Source organism: Erigeron canadensis, chromosome 1, assembly GCF_010389155.1.
Source record: "Erigeron canadensis isolate Cc75 chromosome 1, C_canadensis_v1, whole genome shotgun sequence".
NCBI classification, from domain to species: domain Eukaryota; kingdom Viridiplantae; phylum Streptophyta; class Magnoliopsida; order Asterales; family Asteraceae; genus Erigeron; species Erigeron canadensis.
Genome location: NC_057761.1, coordinates 33,309,641 through 33,333,424, shown reverse-complemented (window position 1 = coordinate 33,333,424; position 23,784 = coordinate 33,309,641). Strand labels below are relative to the sequence as shown.

Below are 23,784 nucleotides of genomic sequence, written 5' to 3'. Positions count from 1 at the left end.
TAAACGCGGGGGAAAAACACTCAATATTTCCATAATTTTATTTACTCGTATTTTTTCAACAAATTAAACCTATTTAGTATTGTTTGTTTTCTTGTTTAAACATTCTCTAATCGATACGAGCATAGTACCTTCGCGTTGCGGCGGAATTTTATAACTAATAGGAAACTAAACAAAGACTTCATTAAACCACAAATTAGCTACAAAAACTTCAAGTAAAATAATATATTCCAAGTTTACCAGAATTATAACTATGTTTAATCGGTTATCAAATATTAGTTAGAAACGGGCAAAAAGAAAAAAACTTCCTAATCAAGATCCAACAAAATAGCTTGCAAATCAATATATTCCTAGATATAAAAGATAACCCATCATAATAGACACAAGATTCAGTTATAAAAAGATGCGAGAATTAAAAAAGAACCTGCAAGAACCAATCCATCGATCTGCAACTGCAAATAGCGTCACGGTGTCCAGAAACTGCAAGAAAGAACAATATGCGGATATAAATATATTATATAACTATATATTATTATATAATAAAAGTGCAGACAAAGAATAACAGACTACCCATATGAAAAAGAAGAAAAAAAAGGCAGAATCTTGATGAAAGAATGCAATGTATGATGTTGATAAATCCCCTAATTCTTCCCTTTCAGCCCTAAACCAGTAATACAAAAAATCGAATGATTACAAAAGTTATTACACAGTAAAAAAAATAAAAAGATGTAATCTTTGATGGAAGAAGAATAATGGAAAAACCTGTTGCTGCATTCGGCAGGAAAGAAAGAAACCCTAAAATCTTGAATACATATAAAATCGATGACCATCAGAATATATGTGGAGCGTTAGGGCGGGAGGGTTTGTTTGGAGGGAAGTGAGGGTGGATGATGACAATGAAAGGATTTGCTGACTGCTGCACGTATATATACTATCGGTAGGGTATATGTCGGTTCGGGACTTCGGGTAACGCGTTGATTAAACGCGGGTAGTACTCCAATAAGATAATGAGATTAATTGAGTTTATCAAGTGTATCTAAATCTATATTCCCTTATAAAACATTTTGAAGTTTTATATATGGTATGTCTTAAAAAATTAAACATACCTTTTATTTCTTTCAAAAAACCCCTTTCACTATATATATGATTCTCAAAATGGTCCTCCGTACACTACAACACTGAATTACCGTATCTACCCTTATAACAAATTGTCACTCCTAAAACAAAATTCCGCCGCAACGTGCGGGTAGTATGCTCGTTTCCTTAATTTTAATTCACCAAATTACAGTAATCATTTTTGGCATTGGTCTTTGTAACACCCGTCGTTTAAAAATAAGGATTTCCAAAAACTTTTGCCTAACGGCGTTAAAAGAAGCGGAATTAAACTTTAAAAGTCCAAACCAGCAAAATCTGTTTGGTTTATTCATTAAATAGTGTTACTAGCCATATCATCAAAATAAGTCTAAATGGAAATCCATCAGTTGCCCAACATTAAACAACCGAACACATTATCAATACAAGTCATTATTATCTAAACATAAAGCAAATGTCTAGAGCGAGCAGCCACTATGGGTAAACTATAACCAGCTTCAAGATCATCTACCCATGCCTCACATCTTCTCACATCTACCTGCTCACTATTGTTGAACCTGAGGGCACAACATATTTTAAAAGAGCAAGTGTTAGCTAACGAATTAGCTAAGTAAGATAACACATAAGTTATGAAACGTTTGTCCATTTAAAACATTATATAAAAGTAATATTAAGTCGTTAAGGCACAAATCCTCAAACATATCATCACACTTACATATCATATAATCAACATCATTTATATTAGGATGGGTCATCCTAAATGTGCCTAGTTATCTTTTGCATCATCACATATCACATTTGAACATCTTTATAATTGTGACAAAAGTCACGCGTCTCATATAACATATGCATCTCGTTAAGTGTGACATAAGTCGCACTCGACTAGATGAACTACCATTCAGTAGTGCATCAATGTCGTTAAGGAATGGCAAGCCAATCCAGGAGTAATCCGTATGTTCAAAGACATTGGTGGTTAATCACGCCACCCGGAGATACTCAAACCACGTAATTATGTTGCAAGGAGCCACCCAAGCAACCATATACGCACCCGCCGGGCAAGGGCAAGTACGGGTTAAGCTTAACACTTTCATATCATATACGAGCTCGGTTTACATCACATATAGTTTAGGTGTCCACGTTACCTAAACATCATCACATATCATCTTTTTACGTTTGGGCCCTTAAACGTGCACGTGTCATGGCAACTTAACAAGTATAGTGAACTAGATGAATAAGCCATGTAGTCATGCACACTTTACATATCATCAACATATAACACATTCCACTTCATCTCAAGACATTACATAGCATTTCATATCATATTTCATTTCATCTATTAAGCATACATAGCATCTCATATCAGTACATATCATTGGGATAGCATTTCAGGCTTCAATATGCATCTACATAGCCCATATCACCTCCCGTATAATCCCGAATACACATAATCAAACAAGATACCATTTGGGGAAGTTATTATATGAAAACTATGTTTTTGTTGAACCCTCAGTGTGTCAAAGTAGTGTATCTTACCTCGTAGAAGCACACAACAAATGATAACGTAAGTTACCGAGCTTTGCAAGTATTCCCGACTACCTATAATCATTAAACGACATAATGAGCTAATAAATACCCACTCACTTATGGTCATGACTCACGTCTAAATACCTATAAACATGACTCATGACAATGCTTGATGCATCGGACATTCGATTAATACTTTAAAGCTTACATAACTCGACGAAACTCAGGATACACTCACTAAATTAACCTTTCTGGAAACTTGACATTACAATCATCTTTCAAAAACATTTCCATTAGAAAGTAGACTCTCTCACGATTCCGTGGATATCTTATTTGTTAAAAACAGAGTTACGGTTCAAAAGTTATGGCCATTTGAAAATTCCGTCGCTATTGCGTCGCAACTACCAAGTTGCGTCGCAGCTATGTGTCACTGTTTTCCAGTTGCGCCGCAGCTTAGTAGTTGCGCCGCAGCTAGCCCCGATTCTGCACAAACCTCATTGTTTAACCTCCAAAACTTAACCAAACACACCCCAAACGACCCCAAACCTTATGAACGACTTTTGCACCTCAAAATTCACTATTTTAAGACCATAATGATGCAATGAAATCATTGATTAATCCTTACTTGATTTGCATCACATAATTAAACGTTTTAGGTTACCGAATCGATCAAAACACATGTTTTTGACATCAATTGATCTTCCAATAACCTAAACCAGTTATGGATCTGATTATATGATTGAAAGGACATAAAATCAATGTTATTATACCTTGGATACCTGGAGATTACAAAGAGGATGCAAAAACTTGATCAAAACACTCTCGAATCAACCGAATAACGATGAAATCGAACAATAGGATGCCATGGAACAAAGGGAACGGTTAGGGCTTCAAAGGAAATGTATATTCTCTGATTTATGAGTCTAATGACAGATTATTAAACCCTTAACCCGTTTTTTAGTTTCCAGCTTTATCAAAACTAGTCCTTAGGCTTCCTTATGGCTCATATTTAGCTTAAAACACCTATGGGGAATACTTACAACACATTAAACACTTTAAGCACCTCCAAAGACATTAAAATATACCTTTAGACACATTAACACATGAATCATTAAGGCTTTAAAACCTTACACATAATGCACATTAATCACACATAAACATTAAATCTCTTAGAGACTTAACGGACATGTTGTGTTGACTTAACGACTCAAATCAACCGTTGATTAAAAAGTTCAGGATGTTACAGTCTTTAAAAAAATATATATATATAGATAGATAACCTATTTACTTAAAATTCTTAATAAGAAGAACATATTTACGTTTCGTTTATCTAAAAGATTTCATTTATAAAAATCTCTTATATAAATAAAATAAGATTCCTATGACATCATTATTCTCTAAATAATGTTTACTTGTTAATATTATACGATTACTTATTTATATCTAAGTATTTTTTTTTCTATTTTCTTGATTTTTGACATCATCCTATTTAAAGTTTAAATTATTTTCTAATTAATTAATGATTTATTTCATTCTTAGCCTAATGTAAATTAAAATGTAACTATCTAATTTATTATTTTTCTTTAAACGACTATCTAATTATATATATTTGAAATATAAGGTATACTATATTGAGATTCTGAGTACGGTTGAACTATCTCATAGTTCTTAGACATCGACATAACTTAATATTACAAAATTTTTATTAATAAGTCCGGGTTGAAGCCGGGTTAATTAACTAGTTTCTCAATAAAGATATAACGTCAGGTATCCGTTAAATGTCATGTCGTCTTGCCACGTCATTAAAAAAGTTGACGTGGACATCTTTTTAGATAATACTCATTATTTCCCCTTCACTACCTCACAATACAAACACACAACACTGTGATATTTTTAAAATTAAATTTTTTTCCGGTGACTCGAGTCCAGCATCGACGAGAAGCGGCAATAGCAGATGATGATTGAATTAAATCTGTGTATAGTTGTTAAATTTAAAACTCGTATATCTATTTGAAGGATCCGACTGTGATATTTTTAAAAAATTATTTGATTAAGGGCATTGTGGGAAAAAATTCATAGAGGATGGTGCCCTAAAAAAAGGAAACTCAATCCTCAATTAAAAAAAAAAAAATAGGAACACATTTTTTCTTACAATTTGAATTTCATTCCATTGGCAACCGCCATTTTCACTGCTTAAGCATGGATCGTGTCCCGAGTGAATTAATGTGCCAAGCTCTTAAGGACTTCGATCTTTCCAAGCTGATATCGGTAGGCGTGTACAAACTTCAGGTTTTCACCAAACCGGTTTCGGGTTTCAACCCGATTCGATTTTTGGTCAAGGAAAGGAAACCGGGTTTGACTCCAACCCGGGTCGGGTTCAACCCGAATTGAAAGGGGTAAAAACCCAACCCAATGAAACCGATATAGGGTCGGGTTGGGACCGGGTTAGGTTCTAACTAAGTTGAAAAGCGGGTTTTTGTTTAAAGATTATTGCTCCAAAGGGTGAGAATTTGTTAACATGTATGTTTTTGGCTTGATCCCAAGTATTGTCGTGATGAAATCCGGGCTTGTGACTTGTTTGATGTTTAGCCTGTTCGCTTGACTTGTGGCTGAGATCAGAAATGACAAAGAGAAGGGAAGATGACTTGTTTATAGTATTGGTTGGGTACATAAGTTGGCTCGCACTTTTTTATTCAAAATATATAGAGAAAGAGTACTCGTGTTAATGAAAAACATTGGAAACAGTTGTATCCTATTATCTATTCTTATTCTTATATACTACTGTCTATGTGTTAAATGTATGGCCTTTGAGACGGCATGAAAATTTAAAAGCAAAATGTATAGCTTTTTTCATTTTTCCACAAATTATCCCACCTTACCCTAGGTTTAGCTGTCATCAAATAAGCACAATCAACCATAAATTTGAAGAAAAAAAATACGAAATCTATAATCTTTTAATCCTAGAATATCTCATCATCCAAAAAAAACAAAAAAACCTAAACCTAAACACAATAATAGCAAGCAAAAAAGCAATGGAAGTCGTTGAAAGCAAAGATCTTGCAAGATACATTGGCAGATGGTATGAAATAGCTTCATTCCCATCAAGGTTTCAGCCAAAAGATGGTATGAAAACAAAAGCTCCACGTTGAAAGATGATGGAGCTACTGTTAATGTTTTGAATGAAATATGGAGGATTAGCACGAAAGCATTGATATATGTGTATAGTATGTAAACCGGGTTCAAACCAATTTGTATAACCGGTTTTTCAAACCGGGTTGGAACAAACCGGTTACAACCCGGTTTCGGGTTAGTTTCCAGGTACGGGTTTCAACCCGGTTTTTTTGTACACGTCTAGATATCGACCACCATGTGCACTAATCATTTTTTAATCAATGTATGTCATTATCTCATGATTAAAATGATTTTTAGGCTATTTAGTTGGGAGGATGTCAATTTAGCAATATATGCAAAAAGCTACTTATGTCACAACTTCTAAGAAAAAAAAAATAGATTTATACATATATATTATGTCATTTGTAATTGTTCTTTAATTAAGAATGATATGCCAAATTGTAATTTTTTTCTACAATCCAAGTTAAGCTCCAATCCTACACAATTTGCCAACATCATATATCCACTGAAACTTGAAAATACAAATATTATTATATCATTATATGTAACACATTGGAAACAAAATTATAAAACCTTTGAGATGAAATCATTCACATTAATACAGATCTTGTATAAATTGCTAACTAGTAAGCTGATAAACATAGACTTCAAAAGAAGGCCCGACAAAATTCTTTTGGAACAGGGGATGCAGGCATACAGCACAATAGCAGTTGTACCAAATGGCTGCAAACACAAAAACCCCACAATTAGGCAAAATGGCTTAACACAAATCGGAACAACTTAAGCCCTTAAATTTCATACAGTTCATTTAAGTTCCTTCATATGAGCTGTAAAACGAAAGTGGCTATACATACCAGGGAAGCGTGTGAATGATGATTCTACATATGAGATGGCGGCAAGTACCAATTTACTATGCATTCCAGACATACATTCTGAACCTAAACCAGGACCATAGACGGCATAAAAAACAGTCATCAACAAACAAATGTGAAAGCTCCAACACAATTAGAAACACTGTACGCATACCGAAGCTGGTTGCTGTTTCCTAAGATGCATTTTCAGTCTATATTTGTGTTTAATCAAGATTTAGATATATAAATAGAACATGCCCCCACTTAAATCATGCTAAAGAGAATGAAACGTGAAGAAACCATAAAGCTGTACAATTCTTAATTTAGACAAGAACTGAGCAATACCAATAAAGGTAAACTGAAATGTCATGTACAAAGTAACTAAATAGCATAGTGATGCAGTTTCTTATGCAAATAAATGGCTAAAACATTCATGATAAATCAAAGACCAAAACTTTGATAATTCTATTCAGAAAAACAGTCTAAAAGTTGAGTTCACAAGTACAAAAAGAAAAGACGTATTTAAAGCCTAAACCTAACCAAGTTTTTAGGCAGCATATAGAGAAAAAGGAAACTAAATAAACACAAATTCTAAAACTATAATCAATAGAAATCCCAACTTAAGATTTAAATCAGCAACAGATAAGCTCAGCATGGCTCTTCAATTGGGCTCAAAACAGGCCAAAACTACTATGGGTTAGGTACAGGAATGGGCCGCTGCTTGGGACAAGCCCGACTGCATCATTTGGCCATCAAACTTAGTGACGTCATCAAGTTTTGTCTTCATGACAGTCCGAGAATATTTCGGTTGGTCGGACCCAACATCAATTGTTTCACTAGTTATCACCTATAGGCCCGATTCCCAAATTTATAGCAATAATATCAAATTTTAGTTTATGATAGTTAGAAAAGTACCTCGTTTTTGGTCTTTATTTAAAGCCTAAACCTAGCCAAGTTTTTAGGAAACATATATATATGATCTATAGATAAAGCAAAACCTGCTTGCAATTCAAGTTTTTTTATAACGGTCTTGCAACAAATAAGCTTAGCATGGGTCTTCAATTGGGCTCAAAAGCAAAACTGGGCAGAACTATTGTGGGTTAGGCTACAAGACTGCGCTGCTACTTGGGTCAAGCGCAACTGCATCACATAGTATCATCAAGTAGAGTACTAACATATCAGGGTTGATATTTTACTGATATCGGTAATTTATCGGTCTTTGAAAACCGCTATCTCACTTTTATCCCACCGTGATAACCAATACTCAAATATCGGTCCTTGAAAACCACTATAACTACATAGATGAGGACCTCTATAACTACATAGATATTTTGGGAAGAAATAACTTGAAGAAACCAACCGGCTTTGGTTACTGCACACTATCACAATAAATGGTGTCTTATTCTTAAAACCTTAAAGAAGATTGCAGTTTGTTCTGTCTACACATTGGAAGCCATAAACGCCCAAGATGGTTCAAATTTGCCTATATTTGATCCATCCCTTTCGCTATAGAGCTGCAGATCAATCAAACTTTGGTCTGGTTCACCTTCTTATAAGTTATCTAGTTTGAACGAAATCATCACATCTGCCTTTCAGACAAAGAACTCAACATGTTAGTGCAAAGAAGCTAAACTGAATTGAAGTGGAATACAAGAATGACCACACCTCCAGGCACCCCCACTAACTGGTCCATGGCCGATATGGGTAGACAGATCACATTTTCCCCAAAGCAAGCAAGGTGATGGCCATGCTTGAAGACCTCACTTATAGATTGCCCACCTCTTCACCGCTACGACAGGCACATTCAGACAAATGGATTGAGTATAGTGTTTTTTTTTTTTTTAACAACGAAATAGTAATTAGTTAGTATTCGAGACACCACATTGACATCCAATTGGGCAGCATGCCTCGGATGAAACCCAGGACTCTCGACACCATAATCTACTCCTACAAATGTCGGAAGTGGGATTCGAACCCTGGTGGATTTCCCCAAGGTCTAAGACCTTACCAATGGACTGAGTATAGCGACTACATCAGCTTAGGATGAGACTCATTGACCCAAGCCATCCAGATCCATTGGTGTTTCACAGGGTCTAAAAATGACTTTGAGGCATAGTACTTGCCATAATCATCTCAGCTACTATGTGTTAAATCATTTTAAGAAACATACTGTCAGTACTTCCTCGGGACTGTAAACCCCGATCGTGTAATAGTCTTTCGCATGGTCAAGCAATCCCACTTTTAGTACATGCTTTACGCGGTCAGCCAGGGTGATAACAGATGTATAATGTATCAACCCTATTCGTACTATCAACCCACACAGGAAAGAAATCAGGGCATTCCCATTCACAAGTGCCTGCAACCTAGTGAAGTGGCGAATCTAATCTAGTACAATTAACAAGATCCTCAGTTTGATACAGTAACGCGATCCCTGTCTTATCTTTCTGACTTCCCATTATCGTTATCCATTCCCCGTCATCTGCAAGCTTAGGTGGTTGTCTAGTCTTTAAAGTAATCGGTATGAATCACATTGGACACGTCTATCATTGGGTTACTGGTATACGTGACCCATTCTCTTCGATAGGGATCAGATGGGTCTTTTAGTACAGCTAAATTCTGGACTTGACGGAGCTTAAAGTCGATTCCTGTATATAATATAACAGGCTTATTTCCAGGGAGGACTATGGCAGAACCAGAATAGCAACCATTGATATCGAAGGGTTTAGTTGGAGCAAGGGTGAGGTCTAGAGGTATCGAGTTGATTAAGTCATATGATAACAGAATGTGCCCGATGTATCTGACAGAAGAATGGTCCAAATGGATTGTGTTGATAGACGTTGTGGTATACTCCATTGTAGTACGCAGTTCCTAAATGTATACTCCAATGTATCAAGTATATTGGAATAAATCTGATCATAGGTGCGGGATAGTTTACCAAACATTAACATGTACTGGATGGCTATACATACCAGGGAAGCGTGTGAATAATGGTTCTACATATGAGATGGCGGCATGTACCAATTTACTATGCATTCCAGACATACATTCTGAACCGCGAAAGTGGCCATATAAACCAGGACCATAGACGGCATAAAAAACAGTCATCAACAAACAAATGCTAAAATAGTTGTGAAAACAAGAATAATAAGGATCATTCTTGCTTAGGCCACAGCCAAAAAACAAAAGCTTTCCAATTTAATGTCCACTATTAAAAGTATATCATCCTTCCTTCTTTATTAAAAGTATATCATGAAAATTCTAAGTTTTAAAGTGGCCAGCCTCTTGAAGAGGTTCATACCAAACACAGTCTACTGACAAACATAGTAGATGCAACCTCCTTCAATAATGTAACACCAACATATCCTTACAAAAACATACCCTCACCACTGAATAATAGCAAAATCACAATAGCCTGACCATCAGAAAAGGAATCCCACATGATCATAAAAGGAAGTGTGAGAGATAGAGGCCCGATTTTGAACTGACAGGGCATGCAAGATATCAAGAAAATCGAAATCCAAACTTGCAAAAAGAAAACCAGGAGCCAAAACCTCCAAATGCTTTCACAAACCACCAATACACACCAGCATCTTGTCATGACAACAATCAGACGATAAGAAATAAAAAACCTAACAATATACCCATTTGACCATACCTTTTGAAGCATTACCACATCAGCCTATTTGGTACCTAACTACCTATAATGACAGCCAATGTCTTGATTGATGTGCTCGTGGAATTATTTGGGAAGACTTATAGCCAAGATAACATTTACATTCTAAACCAATTACCTAATATGCAGGACCCTTAAGTGCAACTAATGTTGTAGTTGGCAAAGGTGATGCCCAAACTGATATGCGAACCAACAAGTATACAAGTTTGTAGTGAATGCATTTTACCTTTTCCAAATTCTCGCTTATCTGAGCTTGGGACCCGCATCTTTATAGAAATGATCTCAATCGAGTTTTGTGAAAGGTCAATCCTTGCATGTCCTATGAACAAAAACTGAAACAAAGACTATATAATCCAAGCAAATTTCATGCTAGAAACTTCTATAACAAGGTCATACCTCCATTCAATCACTCCAGATACTTGATATGGTAGTTGCCTCTAAAAAAGATACCAGAAACTCAATCACTATATATATATATATGTTACAATCCACCTGTGTCATCCTAAATTATACAAGCCATGACCAATGCCCAAGCTACAAATACACATATCCAATATAGAGAAGCACATGCACCTCATTTTAAGCAAACAAAGCTGAAATACCAAAACTACAAACTATAATTTTGTCAATCCTGTAACACCAATAATAACACAATTAACTAAATAATAACATATTGACATGAACAGAAAGAGTAGACATAATAAACGTAATGAGAAATAAGAAATAAGAGGTAGAAGCACACCAACACAAAGAACCACATGTACTCCATAGCTACAAAATTATCAGTTAAGCAAGCACTAAAGAACCACCCGACACTCCTACAGAATCTGCATGATAAAAGATGGCAAGCATAACAATAATATAAAATTACAACTAACAAAAAGAATAACAAAGTGCCCAGATACAAAAATTTGGAGGTAAAATAAAGCTATGTAGTACTGACTCCATTGAACCTTCGTCCTATAGACTGCTGCACTAAACAAACCAAAAAGTTAAAGAAAAGCATGTTACTATAAAGACTTACCTACGAAGAAGATGAGAAAAGAAGGAATGAATGAACAGAATTATAGCAAAGGAGATAAACCATGTGTTGGTGATCCACCAGCAAGAACAATGATTCAATCATTTTGAGTTCTCTATTAACATGAAGATGCACCCATGTCACATGATGCATCTCAGCAAAGACTGAAAAGAGAAGGCAAGATACAGATTGACAAACTGAAAACCTCTACTACTGCTGCTGAAAAAGAAATCATTTGAATATAGAATGAGCTTGTAAAGACCAATGAGTTCTGCTAGCCAGAAAACATGATCCAATCTTGCACTCTAAAGATTGAAAAGCGGCACAAAACGGGCTTCTTGCTAAACCAACAATCTCAAGAAAAAGACGAGCATAGCAAGATGTCAAAGATGACCTCCACATAAAGAAAAAGAATGACAAGAAGTCCCAAATTACAAAAGACTACCAAGTAAAGTTAATAAAACAGAAAAGTAAACGCTATTCACAAGTGCTCATACTGAAAAGTCTGTTATGGAAGTACACAGAACATCCTACTAATCATGTATGACTTAGAACTTGCCAGAAAAAAGAGGAAAAGAAAAAAAATGCCAATTACGACTATAAAAATAAACATAGAAGCACCAGCAGTGGTAAATACGCACACTGGGAAATATATACTCCTACATAGCCAATCATGATTTAGGAACTTCATAGCCACCAAAGAATGCAAGCTACACTAGTAGCAACATACAACGAAGAAAACCTTGATGAGCCCCATGGAACCACAAGAAAACAGTCACGGAATAATATTATCATTATAATACTACCCTAATCGTTCTGCCACAATTTATGGCTTTGCAATCGAAACTGCATTACCAATGAAATTTACCAGAATAACAAGGAACCATTTATTTATTAGATTATTTAGCTGGTCATAATCCCATCTATGGACCAAAAACCAATGGACTATCGCCATAACAAATAGCTTCCATTTTAAAATCAGTTACCAATGGGCAACGAACCTGATTAACAATCTAGTCACAACCTAGCGCTAACATGAACCAGCACTAAAAACGCAAAGCAAATTAACAACACAGTACCTGTTGACTCGAAACATCCAAGTGATTTGTAACAACATAACCATATATAAAGCCATTCAAGGTACTGTATTACATCATATGTAAAGGTGGGGGTCAGTAAGATAGCTAAATAAACAAGTAGGAATCACCGAAAAAACAGTCATCAATGAATAGAAGCATAGTACTATCTTTCAACAAAGATGATAAGTATCGTCCTTGTCCAACCCATATCCAACACGTCAACAGAAGATAAACTAATATAAAAAAATGCACAAATTTTCAATCAGCATAAAAGACAACTAATCATAACTAGAACCCAAATTTTAATAAAGTGGTGATATAATGGTATCCAAAAATGTAAACAGGGTGAGTAACGAGATTTGTATGCCTCCAAAGGTATAAAAGAAACCAATAACACAACAAGGTCTATAAAACCATGTTTAAACAAGCAAACAACAGCAGAGGTCCAACCCACGTCATTCTGTCGAAAGCCTCGAAACAATCAACCAGTCATAATAGACACTACGCTAGGTTAGATGATACATTAAATACCAGAGGGGCAAGGATGGTGCAAAATCATACACATTCTAAAGGTAAAAACAAAAGTTAGTTAGGATTATCGTTTGCATGGCAAAAAGGACCAGCTCATAACCTATCAACAAAAACAAAGAACATGACCCATCCTCATGCTCACCTTCTAAGATAAACTAATTGTAAATATCAAAAAAAAGCCTATAACTATTTATTAGCGAATCATTATTTACCGTAAAAGACCTTCAACGGAAAAAAACACACACCTGCCGTAAAAGGAAACCAGCAACCAAACTGATCATTCCCAAAGCCTGAACTTAGCGGCAATTCAGTTACCACCCACTTGGAGACTACCGCAAGAACATCCTATCCAGCAATTACCCGGGCTCCTTTGATCTGCCCACTAAGGAAGCCATATAATAACCATGACCCTAACAGAGGCCTACAAATTGTTATATACAATAAAGACCTACAAAAGAAGAAATATCACTAGTGACCAATACTATATTTCCAAATCAGATATTGACAATCAAAATCTAAAACAGAACAAGGATTACCTGGCAGAAAAGATCAAGTCAAGATATTAGTTGTCCAAAGCCTCTAACAAAAAGCCAGCCATTTGATTAGGATAGATACCAGTATGATACAAAGCACCAGGGACAAGGATGTTGCAAAGTTGTAACCATTATACAGGTTATGCCAAAACTTGATTAGGATTCCTGGCTTCCTGCCAGGATGAAAACAAGGACCATGCTCTACGAACTATAACCAAAACAAAAGGCATAAACCTTTCACAAGACACCTAATCAAAACTTACAAATGAACCAAACATTGTTTAAGATTGAATCACTATACCTAATCAAAACTTACACATGAACAAGGACACCAACAATGAGAAGAGACCGGGAACCTAAGCACCAAAGCTCCCTTAATCCAGCCATATGAAAGGTTCATCGTTGCATTGAAAGTCAAACACGGTCAAAGTCTCAATCCAACCACATGAAGGGTCAATCTTTGCATGTTCAATAGCACAATCAAAGACAATTCATAGTTAGACTCTTCTATGACAAGCTCATGCCACCTTTTCAAGCAGTCTAATCGAGACTTGACCCGATTGACCCTTCAAGCAAAGATACCAAGATATAACCCTTAAGTATGCTGCCAAGGAAGGACATAACCATGTCATCCAAATTATGGTAATGTAATGTACCATATCAGCTTTTACCTAATTAACTTGGTATGACATTATGCAAACGAAAAAATTAGCAGAAGTTGCAAAACTAATGAAAGAGAAAAGGTAGAAGCACACAAAGAGTTCAAGTAAGACAGTCTTCATACTGGACTCCTTGCATAATAATAATACCAAAACAATTCATGATGGACTCCTTGCATAATAACAATACCAAACCATACCTTTGAAAGCAAATATGAAGATTATCCCATTTGCTAGGAATTGATTGAGCTTGAAGCCACGAATCTCTTGACAACCAACAAGCCCTAGAAAGATATAAAAAAAAATTTATCAGTACATAACGACAAGTAAAGAGAGCAAGTGAGCAACAATCACCTAAGTCTTACTCCACCTATGAAAAGGAGAACGATTAACCAATGTTACCCAATCTACCATCTATACCAGCACCTTCTCGTGACAGTAATAGTATAGTGATGCATAAAAAAACAGTCAATAACTAGTATCTATCCAACTGATATACATTCTAGAAGATCCTTATACTCTTAAAAAACCAGTCATCAAGTTGAAAAGTCCATATACCTCGCATTGAAAATAGCCCATTATACTCTTAAGCTAATTTTCTTTAAAATTCTTTTCAAATATAGATTATTAGATAAACAGTTACCATTCACAAAAAGATCCATGAGTGATCAACATTACCTCCATGTCCAGTCATCAAGTTCTGTTTCAAATTTGTTGCTATCAACTCTATTTTCTGGACCATCCAAGTGACTCTTCACAGTTTATATATCCCTCATATGAAACAACAAACAGAGAGGCTTCACATTCAAACTCTGTCATCCCATCCATAGTTTCCCGAGGTACAAGTTTAGAAGTCCATATACCTCGCATTGAAAAAAAATCAATTAAAAACCATCAAGATGGCTAGAGCTTTATGATCAAGTACATGCAAGTTATAACCAGTTAACATTACGCGAAATTCCTTTTGTGGCATAAATGACATGCCATACTAAGAAGATAAAAACTCTACAGGTGTCTTATATAGTGTGAAGTTATTTATTTCTGGTCTATCTATTGAAACCAATTCCATACCCATGTCAATATAGCAAAACAAGCACTCACTTTATTAGATTTTAAAACTTGGTGTAGTATTCAAATTAAATCTAGAAGATATCGAACAGTGCCTTTTAGTCTCTGTTAAAACCTGATCCCATGTTGATGTGAATACCACAAAAGATAAACTTGCCTTATTTTAAGTTTCACTTAATCTTCTTAAGAAACCAGATCTAGATGATATCAACTTGTAAATCTCTAGTCTAAATGTTGCATGACATTTGACTGACTACATACATACTATTAGTAGGGGATTTCAAAAGGAATTAAAAATGTTAGTAGCATATTGAACCTCAACAATAAAACTGTTAAAATAATAAAAAGCAGGGGTATCCAAAAGCAAATGCAATGCCCGCGACAAGAACATACTACACACATGATCGACACTCAAGTACAAGCCTCAAAGTACAAGAGAAGTTTAACACGTGTTCCGATATTATAACATGGGATTACAAAAGCAATTGAGAATTTTTAAAACATATGTAAACCAACTATTGAAAATGTCAAAAACAAGTTAAGTGGAGAAGTAAAAGCTAAAGCAATCATTGCTACAACAACCACCTAGATACAATCGATCAACCCTCAAGTATAAGCCTCAAAGTGCAAGATAAGCTAAAACGGGTGATTAGGTGTTAGAGTTGAGAGATACAAAAGCAATTGAAACTTATTAAAATATATGTAACCTTATCATTAAAAACTTCAAAAACACAGAAAGTTAAAGAATTCTCGCTACAGCAAAAGTAATCCTCGCTACAGCAATCACCTGAATACACACGATCAAACCCTCAAGTACAAGCCTCAAAGTACAAGAAAAGATAAAACATGTGATTAGGTGATATAGTAGAGTTGATAATACAAAAGCAGTGGAAATAATTTTTGAAACAAATGTAACCCCATCATGAAAACATCAAAAACACATAAAGTCTGGGAATCAACAGCTAAAGCAATCCTCTCTGCAACAACCACCTGAATACACAAGACCAAACCTTCAAGTACAAGCCTCAAAGTACACGAAAAGATGAAACATGTGGTTAGGTGGTATCGTAGTTAGGAAATTCAATAGCAGTTGAAAATTTTAAGGACATGTAAATCTGTTATTAAAAACGTCGAAAACAAGAAAGTTGGGGAAGTTAGCAGCTAAAGCAATCCTCTCTACAACAACCACCTAAATATACACGATCAAACCTTCAAGTACAAGCCTCAAAGTACAAGAAAAGATGAAACATGTGATTAGGTGTTATAGTAGAGTTGATAATACAAAAGCGGTTGAAAATTTTTGATACATATGTAACCAATTATTAAAACATCAAAAACACATAAAGTTGGGGAAATGAAAAGCTAAAGCAATCCTCACTACAACAACCACCTGAATACACACAATCAAACCCTCAAGTACAAGCCTCAAAGTACAAGAGAAGATGAAACACATGATTATGAGTTACAGTAGAGTTGATAATAGAAAAGCAGTTGAAAATTTTGAAAGATATGTAACCCCATCATTAAAAACGTCAAATACACAGAAAGTTGGGGAAGTCAAAAGCTACAGCAATCCTCACTACAACCACCACCTGAATACACACGATCAAACCCTCAAGTACAAGCCTCAAAGTACAAGAGAAGATGAAACATGTGATTAGGTAGTATCATAGTTAGTAAATACAACAGCAATTGAAAATTTAAAGGACATGTAAACCTGTTATTAAAAAACGTCAAAACCAAAAAATTAAGGGGCTTCAAAAGCTAAGCAATCCCCGCTAAAACAACAGCCTAAATACACACAATCAAACACCCAAAGTACAAGCCTCAAAGTACAAGAGCATTTGAAATGGGTGATTAGGTGTTATAATAGTTGGAAAATACAAAAGCAGTTGAACCCCATGACTTAAAGATGTCAAAAGCACGGAAAGTATAATAGTTCAAAAGCGACAACAATCCTGTTTAGGTGTTCTTGTAATTGGGGGAAACAAAAGCAATCGAAAAGGTGAAAATATATGTCACCCCATTAAGTAAAATGACATCAAAGAAAAATATGGGTAGTGATAAAAAAAATACTTTGTACATACCATGAGTTATACTAAAAACATAGTATATAATTAAAATGTATAGCAAATGCAAAAATAACACAGATAAACAAAAATTCCCCATATCAGAAACGCATTTGTTGCTACAACCTAGATACAATAAGATCAACCTCAAGATACTATTTTTTCAAATGAGAGATTGATAATCAAAATCTAATGAACAAGGAATACCTATGAGCAAAGATCAAGTAAAACATTATCTGACCAAATCCTATAAACAATAAGATAACCATTTAATTAGGATAGAAATTAGAAACCAGTAAGTACCATGAGACCAGAAACCTAAACAAAGACTTCATAAAACCACAAATAAGCAACAAAAACTTCTGGTAGAATGATCTATTTCCACATTAACGAGAATTATAACTATGATTAATCGGTTATGAAATATTAATTAGACATGGGCAAATAAAAACTTCCTAATCAAGATCCAACAAAATAGCTTGCAAATCAATATATTCGTAGATATAAAAGATAACCCATCAAAATACACACAAGATTCAGTTATAAAAAGATAGCGAGAATTAAAAAAGAACCTGCAAGAACCAATCCATCGATCTGCAACTGCAAATAGCGTCAGAATATGAGATGGTGCAATGTCTCACGCGCCCAATGAGGAAACACCCGATAGGAACCGCAAGAAAGAACAATATGCCGCATATATATAAATATATAAAATAAATATAATAAAAAAAAAGCAGACAAAGAATAACAGAGTACCCGTATGAAAAAGAAGAAAGAAAGGCAGAATCTTGATGAAAGAATGCAATGTATGATGTTGATAAAATCCCCTAATTTCTTCCTTCGAGCCCTAAACCAGTAATTCAAAATATCGAATGATTACAAAAGTTATTACACAGTAAAAATAAAATAAATAAAAAAGATGTAATCTTGATGGAAGAAGAAGAAGAATGAAAAAACCTGTTGCTGCATTCGGAAGGAAAGAAAGAAACCTTAGAATCTTGAATGATTTGTGGACCGTTGTCGATTAGGGCGGGAGCGGGGGGTGGGTTTGTGTTTGGAGGGAAGTGAGAAAGAGTGAATTATTACGAGTATAATTTTAGGGAATGTGCCGTATATATATGGTCGGTATATGTCGGTTTCAGGATACGCGTTGATTTGACACGGGTTAAAAAGTAGATAAATTCCGATAAAATCTCTATATATAATAAAACAAGATTATTTTTTATAAATAGTTTTAGGAAGTTTTTGATGTGACACATCCATAGTTCACCTTAAAAATTTTTTATTTAATTATGATGTCATAATCTTTAATAAAAGTATTAATCATTTATATAAAGAAAAAAAATCTCTCTTAGATAATATTTGTCTTTTTTTTTATTTACTTAATGTAGTAGTCATTTTTATTTTAAAAATTATTATTGTGTTAGTGATTTATTAACTATATATAGTTATTGTGTTAGTTGAATTATTAGATTTATATCAAGTCAATCATTTATATAAAGAAAAAAAAATCTATCTTGGATAATATTTGTCTTTTTTTAATTTACTTAATGCAGTAGTCATTTTTATTTTAAAAAATTATTATTGTGTTAGTGATTTATTAACTATACATAGTTATTGTGTTAGTTGAATTATTAGATTTATGTCAAGTTATAATTTTTTAATTACAAACATCATATATATATATTTTTTAATATTATTTATAATTTTAAAATTTTAATTAATATGTCCGGGTTGAACCCGGGTTGATTAACTAGTAATGATATTAGAATTAAGTTTATCACTCAATTTTTCCTTAATATTATTTTTAATTTGAAAATCAAGTATAATCCTTCTTGTAATCCGTTGTCCATGTTCAAACCCTTGAAAAAAAAAAAACAATACGCATACTTTATTGTTAAGGAAGAATGAAAGAAACACTGGTATTGTTGTACTATAAAGAATGGGCTAAACAATTATGACTAGGCCCAACGAAACTTGTTACAGATTTTGGATATTCAAAATCAAAAAGCAAAGCAACCATCAATTAAATATTCTATCTGGCAATTTTTTCAAATCACATTCTAGTGTTGTTATTAACACATTTTATTAAGTAATAGTTTTATGTAAATAAAAAAAAAACAACGTAAATAACAGTCAATGGTCACTCGACGACTGACCACCTTTAAAGATAAATTTCATTTAAGGTATGTTTGGCAAAAATAGCTGTAGCTATAGCTTGTAACTATAGCTTTTAGTTGGAACTGTAAGTTGTAGCTTTTAAGCAAAGTTGTTAGCTAGAGATTTTAATTTTTAGAAGTGTTTAGCATAATAGTTGTAGTTACATGTTAAAGTATAAAGTGACCAAAAAGGACAAAATGATATAAATGCAAACATAAAACATTATAAGAAATCATCGATGTCATAAGCTAAATATGTATAAAGTTTTGTTTTGTAAATCTTTTGAATCCTAATAAATAAAACAAAAAGCCCAGAGTTGTAGCAATAAACATACCTTTATTTTATAAAGGCCAAAGTACTTTTTTCCGTCCCTGTGGTTTTTTGAATAAGCATTTTTCATCCTCGCCGTTAACTTTTGGCTAAAATCGTCCCTGTGGTTTGCATTTCGTCCCTGCCGTTATAACTTTGCCATTAACACCTCACACGCAAGTCACGTGAGGGGCATTTTCGTCTTTTCATAGAGTTAAGTGCAAAAAACGTCCCTGTGGTTTACCGTTTTTGCATTTTTCGTCCTCGCCATTAACAATTCCAGGAAAAAAAATTAAAAAAAAAACAAAACAAAACAAAAAAAAATTACCGTACCAATTTAATCCAAACAAAACAAAAACCTATATACCTACATTTGAGGATATGTTCAATCAATTTCAAATGCAAACACGTACATACAATATTTTAAATACCGGTAGTATACCCGTAATACCGGTATCGGAAGGTAGCCCGTTACTGTAACATCCCAAACTTTTTATTTAACGGTTGACTTGAGTCGTTAAGTCAACGTAACGTGTCCGTTACGTCCATGTTAAATTTAGAGCTTATATGTAGTTAATGTGTTATGCGTGTGAGACTTGAATGTCTTATTGATTGACGTAGTAATGTGTTCAAGATGTAGTTATATGCCTTTAGAGGTGTTCAAAATTTTTATTGAGTTGTATATAGTTCATATAGGTGTTTAGGGCTAATAATGTGACGTTTGGAAGCTTAGGGTCGAGTTTTGACATAGGGTGAAAGTCAAAAACGGGATTAGGGTCAAAGAGCAGGTCTTTAGCTTCTAATATCCTTTTCTCTTTGAGCCCTAACCATTCCCCATTGCCATAATCAATTCCTTGTTCGATTTCATCTTCGTTTGGTTGATTCGAGAGTGTTTTGATCAAGTTTTTGTATCCTCTTTGTAATCTCTAGGTATTCAAGGTATAATAACATTGATTTTATGTCATTTCAATCATATAATCAGATCCATAACTGGTCTAGGTTATTAGAAGATCAATTGATGTCAAAAACGTGTGTTTTGATCGATTCGGTAACCTAAAACGTTTAATTATGTGATGCAAATCAAGTAAGGATTAATCAATGATTTCATTGCATCATTATCGTCTTAAAATGGTGAATTTTGAGGTACAAAAGTCGTTCATAAGGTTTGGGGTCGTTTGGGGTGTGTTTGGTTAAGTTTTGGAGGTTAAACAATGAGTTTTGTGCAGAACCGGGACTAGCTGCGGCGCAGCTACTAAGCTGCGGCGCAACTGGAAACCAGTGACACATAGTTGCGACGCAATAGCGACGGAATTTTCAAATGGCCATAACTTTTGAACCGTAACTCCGTTTTTGACAAATAAGATATCCACGGAATCGTGAGAGAGTCTACTTTCTAATGGAAATGTTTTTGAAAGATGATTGTAATGTCAAGTTTCCAGAAAGGTTAATTTAGTGAGTGTATCCCGAGTTTCGTCGAGTTATGTAAGCTTTAAAGTATTAATCGAATGTCCGATGCATCAAGCATTGTCATGAGTCATGTTTATAGGTATTTAGACGTGAGTCATGACCATAAGTGAGTGGGCATTTATTAGCTCATTATGTCGTTTAATGATTATAGGTAGTCGGGAATACTTGCAAAGATCGGTAACTTACGTTATCATTTGTTGTGTGCTTCTACGAGGTAAGATACACTACTTTGACATACTGAGGGTTCAACAAAAGATGGTTTTCATATAATAATATCCCAAATGGTATCTTGTTTGCTTATGGGTATTCGGGATTATACGGGAAGTAATATGGACTATGTAGATGCATATAAAAGCCTGAAATGCTACCCCAATGATACGTATTGCTATGAGATGTTATGTATGCTTAATAGATGATATGATATAAAATGATGTACGATCTAAGATGATAAATGTTATGCAATGTTGTAATGATATACGATATGCAATGATATATGACGATGTACGTGATGTAACAATGTATGCGATGTGATGATATGAAATGAAACGCTATGAAATGTGATGTATGATGATGATATGTGAAATGTGCATGATTACATGGCTTGTTCATCTAGTTCACTAGACTTATTAAGTTGCCATGACACGTGCACGTTTAAGGGCCCAAACGTAAAAGATGTATATGTGATGGTTGTTTAGGTTGTGTAAACACCTAAACTATATGTGATGTGAAATCGAGCTCGTAAATTTGATGTGAAAGTGTTAAGCTTAACCCGTACTTGCCCTAGCCCGGTTAAGTGCGTTGATGTAGTTGCTTGGGTGGCTCTTTGCAACATGGTACAACGTGAAGAGTAATACGGGAGGTCTTACCAACCCCATTGTCATTGAACATATGGATTACTCCTGGATTGGCTTGCCATTCCTTAACGACATTGATGTACTACTGAATGGTGGTTCATCTAGTCGGGTGCGACTTATGTCACACTTAACGAGATGCATATGTTATATGAGATGCGTGACTTTTGTCACAATTATAAAGATGTTCAAATGTGATATGTGATGATGCAAAAGATGACTATGCACATTTAGGATGACCCATCCTAATATGAAAGATGTTGATGCTATGATATGTATGTGAGATGATATGTTGATGATATGTGCCTTAACGACTTAATATGACTTTTATATAATGTTTTAAATGGACAAACGTTTTATAAACCATGTGTTATCTTACTTAGCTAATTCGTTAGCTAACACTTGCTCTTTTAAAATGTTTTGTCCCCTCAGGTCCAACAATAGTGAGCAGGTAGATGTGTGAAGATGTGAGGCATGGGTAGATGATCTTGAAGCTAGCTATAGATTACCCATAGTGGCTGCTCGCTTTAGACATTTGCTTTATGTTTAAATATTAATGACTTGTATTGATAATGTACTCGGTTGTTTAATGTTGGGCAACCGATGGATTTCCATTTAGACTTATTTTGATGATATGGCTAGTAACACCATTTAATGAATAAACCAAACAGATTTTACTGGTTTGGACTTTTAAAGTTAATTCCGCTTCTTTTAACGCCGTTAGGCAAAAGTTTTTGGAAATCCTTATTCTTAAATGTTGGGTGTTACAGTTACAACTATTTCTGATATTTTCGGTATTACCGTTCCAGTACTTCCGGTATTCACATTTTTTATTTTTTGAATTTTTTTAAAAATTATTTTTACAAATACTTTAATGTTAGTTTTTGTAATTTGTGAACTTTCTTGTAATTTGTTATAAAGAAGCTATTTTTTTTTTAGTGAATTATAATTATATTTTAACTATTTTCGTTATATTATAGTAAGTTTTATAACATTCTTTAAAAAAATAAATTAAATTAAATTAGTTGTACCAGCCGTTATTAAATTAGATCCTCATATGTAGGTGTATATATAGGTTTTTGATTTGAGTTTGTTTTGATTTTTGATTGAATTTTTGTTTGGAAGTTTGTTAAATTCAAGGATGAAAAATGCAAAAATGACAAACCATAAGGACAAATTTTGCACTTAACCATAGGAACAAATGGGTGAAAAGACATATATGCTTACACGTGAGGGGGTTAACGGATCCAAGGACGAAATGCAAACCACAGGGACGATTTTAGCCAAAAATTAACGGCGAGGATGTAACGTGTTTATTCGAAAAACCACGAGGACGAAAAAAGTACTTTGGCCTTTTATAAAACAAACCAATAAAATAATATAGAAAGTCATAATAAAAAAGACTCAAAGAAATAATAAAAATAAAAAATCCTAAAATTCAAAATATCAGCTATTTACGTGCACAAGTTTGTATAAACAAATCAAAATGGATGATGTTAAACAAGGTTGGGTGCACTTTACCAAATTAAGAAAAAAATATTAGAGATCTTTGCTTTGATGTATTTGGGATTACGTGTATTATTAAGTAGGAGAATAGAAAAAATAGGTAAAAGAATTATATATACTGATATATACTGATTATTATGATACTAAAAGGATTTTTGGGTAATTATAACTATTAAAAGCTCCATCAAGATTAGAACGTTAGTTGTACTAACGTTTATTTGTAGAGCTTTTGGTTGAAAAATAGAAGCTACAACTACACCAT

The 23,784-nt window shown here is 34.2% G+C and overlaps 1 long non-coding RNA gene and 1 pseudogene across 1 annotated transcript; both read right to left on the bottom strand.

Annotated features, from left to right (window-relative positions):
* Positions 1–2,667: 2,667 nt before the first annotated feature.
* On the bottom strand, positions 2,668–5,057 carry LOC122588226. The gene is made up of 3 exons (XR_006322159.1): positions 4,766–5,057; positions 3,384–3,392; positions 2,668–2,685 (listed from the first exon to the last, which is right to left on the bottom strand). It is a non-coding gene; the product is annotated as an uncharacterized LOC122588226 (long non-coding RNA).
* A 3,567-nt stretch (positions 5,058–8,624) lies between these two features.
* LOC122590361 lies at positions 8,625–9,701 on the bottom strand (annotated as a pseudogene).
* Between the last annotated feature and the right edge of the window lie 14,083 nt (positions 9,702–23,784).